Below are 4,386 nucleotides of genomic sequence, written 5' to 3' on the forward strand. Positions count from 1 at the left end.
ATCACAGCATTTTGGGAGGCCGAGGCAGCTGGACCACCTGAGGTCAGGAGTTCAAGACCAGCCTGGCCAACATGGTGAAACCGTGTCTCTACTAAAAATACAAAAATTAACTGGGCATGGTGGTGTGTGCCTGTAATCCCAGCTACTCAGGAGGCTGAGGGAAGAGAATCACTTGAACCTGGGAGACAGAGGTTGCAGTGAGCCGAGATTGCACCACTGCACTCCAACCTGGACAAGACAGTGAGACTGCTTCTAAAAAAAAAAAAAAAAAAAAAAAAAAAAGGAAAGAAAGAATGGCTATTCTTATGAAAGTCTCCCTGCTTCTGGAAAAAAATGCCTTGGCTTATATCTTACGTTTCTGCAAAATTCAGGAGTGTGTTTCTTCCTAGGCATGCGATGTTGTTTCTGGCACCTGTGTCTGTCCTTGTGATGTCACCTCAGAGAGGCATGGTTCTCCCCTTCATTGCCTTGCCTTCTTGTTTTTTTTTCTTTTGGCATCTCCTTGCCTTCATTCGCATGTTGCTCCTACTGAGAATTTTCCCTGAAGTTCAGAGCCTCCAACAGATGAGTTATTAACTGAACTGATTTGGAAAGCTTTACAGCCACTGCCCTCTGTTCCCTGCTGACTACTTGCCCACCCCAACCCTTTATCAGAAAGGTTTAGGTCTCCAATAAGCACAAGGATAAACACGGCTTCACTATCACCATCAGTGGACCCTAAAGTTAGCTGTGTGTGTTGCTTAGAAGGAAACAAAAATGTCACAACCTGCCTCCTGCTTAGCGTGATCTCATCCCTACCACCTTTTCTTATGCACACCAACAGCTCCTAACTCCAGCTTGTCCTCACGTCGGAGCCTTCACACTTGCTCCTCTCCTGGGATACTGTCTCCTGGGATGTTCATGTGTCCCATTCTACATCATTCAGGTTTCTTCTTAAATGTCACTTCCTTGGAGTGGTCTTCCTGGGCCTCCCAAATTAAATAGTGCCACCCTCAAGCCCATCACTCCTTATTCACTAATCCTGCTTTAGGTTTCTTTTAGCATTTATCAATAATTTGTCAATTATTGAATGACATGTTTATCTTTCTCTCTCATCAGAATATGAGCCTCAGGAGGACAGGGATTGGTCTTGTTCACAAACATCTCCTTAGAGATTCTGATTCTGAAAGTCAGTTTTCCCAGGGCCTAAAAATCTTGTTTTAAAAAACAGACGAGGTAATTTATTTTTTCTTTTTATTGAAACAGGGGTCTCACCCTTTTTCTCAGGCTGGGATCAAACTCATAATTCTCCCGCCTCAGTCTCCCAAGTAGCTGAAACTACAGGCACCCACCACCGTGCCCGATCAGCCCAGGTAATTTTGAAGCCACTAAGTTGAACAGCACTTGGAAGGCATGAATTGACACTAGACTTTCCCTAAGTCTGAGGTGGGCATTGTTGTTAGAGGCCTATTTTGTTGTTAGAGTCTTATTTTGTTGTTCTTTTGTTAGCTTTTAAAGAAAGAAACAAAAGAGAAATGGCTTTCCCTTCCAAGTCCAGAAAGCCCGTGACTCAATGTTGTGGAGAATTGCCAGGAATCATGTACACAATAACAATAATAGTGTCAGAGGGAGGTGGAAAGCAAGAACTCCCTAGGTAAATGGTATTATCGCCAAGTAATTGGGAAGTGACTGTATATCAAAGAGAGTATATGCTACTGATTTGCTGGACACCAGCACATGAAGTCTTATCATGGTCATATTTTGCCCATTTTTAGCTGCAATCACACAACATTTACATGGAACGTTCCTTCCTTTTCTTTTATGTTCAATGTCTATGTTATCACCAATTCCTCTTAAGTGATTTGGTGGTTAGACTGATGTGTTTGAGGAAAGTACAGTAGAATCTTTAATTATAATGTAAACTGTCTGTGTTCATCTTTTCCAGGTAAGTAGTAGGTCTGGACTGAGCCTGTGTCTCCTGCACCTCAGTTGTCCCCAGCTCTGCACTGTTGGAGCAACTAAGGGGTGGCAAGTCACCACCATACTCACTGGCATCTGGGCCACACATTGCTGTGACTTTGGTTCAGAGAGACCAAGGGGAGCAGGTATCTTGCTCTTGATTTAGGAGAAGCTTCACAGAAGGGTCTTCATGGGATTTTAAGAAGGCAGGTATGACCTGATTAAGAAAGTATTAAGATAAAAAGAGGAAAATAGGGCTGGGCATGGTGGTTCATGCCTATAATCTCAGCACTTTGGGAGGCTGGCAGTTGGAGACCAGCCTGGTTAACATAGCAAGACCCCATCTCTACAATAAATTAAAAAAATAAATCAGCCAGGTGTGGTGGTGCACACCTGTAGTCCCAGCTACTTTGGAGGCTGAGGTGGGAGGATTGCTCGAGCCTAGGAATTTGAAGCTGCAGTGAGCTATGAGAGTGTCACCGCACTCCAGGCTGGGCAAGAGAGTGAGGCCCTCTCTCTTTAAATAAATAACTTTTTAAAAAGGGAAATAGTTACAAATATAAAAAGGCCCACTATTTGTAGAGTAGATGGAGGAAAAGAGAGGGAGTAAGACCTAAAGAGAGTGAAGGAAACTCAAGGTGAACAAAGCAGTGAGAAGACGGAGTGGAAGTAGGAATCTGGAAGGCAGAAGAGCCCTAAGTGGTCAGGAGCGAGACCATGAGGTCCTGACTGTACCACTGTTTTCACTGTGGGCTGTTAGATGCCTAAAGTATTTCCTAATGCCTCATTGGTGGCATCTTATGTGAATAAATTAACAGAAAACTGTAACAATTAACTATATGTTTCTCACCAGTAACCATAGTCAACCACCACATAATGAACTAGACAGTTCCCTCCCCACTGTGGCATTTATACCTTCTGATAATCGTAAACAGTGGTCACCTTGCCACCTTATCACCGTCTGATCAAGCTACATGTGGTTCCATCTTCCCTTTCTGACCCCTTCCTCCAGCCTGTTAAATAATTTTCCTCGCTTTCTCTTCCTCCAGCCAAGTTGTTCATTTCTGGGTAAAATGACACCACATTATTCTAGCTGCAGACTCATGATTGTATTTACAATTAATATTTATTGAGGGCGGTTGGCTCTGTATTAGGCACTGAAAACGAACACCAGACACCAGAGCGTTAGCACAGGGAACTAAAAGCGGATATTCCTTCTTTTACCTGCCCTCTGTTTTCTTCCCCTTCAAATGTTATTTTTATTATTGTTAAGTTTGATAATTATATTGTCTTGATCTCAAGGCATTCTCATAGGCTCCCCATGTACAATCTCAAAGTTTTCAGCAAATGCTATTCGAATCTGAAAATTTCAAAAGAAAAGAACTTTGGTCCTACCTCCTTGGTTGTGTGGCTGGAGAAGTGGGATGGGAAAATACACGTCTGCATTCCTCTGTTTCCCCAGTGTGACTGAGAATAGACTGACCAAGGACAGGCTTAGGCAAACACTTTATTTATTCACCTTGGAATAAGGGTATAGACACCCATACAGAACAGCACTCCTTTGCTCATTTCTTCCCCATCCATTCCAGGGAAATAGCTGAATGTTCTTTCATGGGAGACACATCCTTTTATAATGTTATCAAATACATCATTAACACTTCTAAAAAAAATGGCGTCCACCACCTAGAAGTCTCATACTGTTCGCGTAAACTAAAACTGTTTCCTATTTGTCCAACATAGCCACTTGAATGAAAACATCACAGAGGTGTTTGCAAGAATTTCTTATAAGGGAACTACGTCAACGGGTTCCATTTCTATCTGCTAGTTTCTGGCCTTTTTCACTTTGAAGAGAAAATAAGATGCGTTAACACATTAAAAATAGGCAACTTGGGTCAGGCTGGCCTTTCTTCTGTGGAAAAAAAGAAGAAGAACTATGAAATTAAATATCCAACCCTAACTGTCCAAAGTGTGGGAGTGAGGGTGTTTCCACTATTTAAAAAAGAATCTGTTCTGATATATATTTTTTCCTGATGTGCACTACCAAATTCTTGGAAAAGCTACATTTCCCAGGAAGACAAGTTAGAGAAGCCTGGCCTTGAAACAGGGACCCAGCTGGCACAAGAAGGAAACTGGAGGGCTCCAAGTCACCCTCCCATGTAACCAGCATTCACCTTCATGACCTTTCTCCAGACACGGGCTCATGCACCTGCTGTGTCATCCTTGATTTTTTGCAACGATTATTTTGGTCTATAAAGTTAGAACATTCAGAGGAAACAGGAATTTCTGCTACAACACAGTATATAAGATACTTAATCTGTGTTTTGAAAACTACACATAAAAATTAACAGCATTCACAGGGTAGGGGAGAAGGGTTTGGTTTTCAAACTCTAACAAATTTTGTAACTAGAGAATGAAAAAATATGTGTCAGAGGGGATAACTGGATGCCC

Source organism: Pongo abelii, chromosome 7, assembly GCF_028885655.2.
Source record: "Pongo abelii isolate AG06213 chromosome 7, NHGRI_mPonAbe1-v2.0_pri, whole genome shotgun sequence".
Taxonomy (NCBI): Eukaryota; Metazoa; Chordata; class Mammalia; order Primates; family Hominidae; genus Pongo; species Pongo abelii.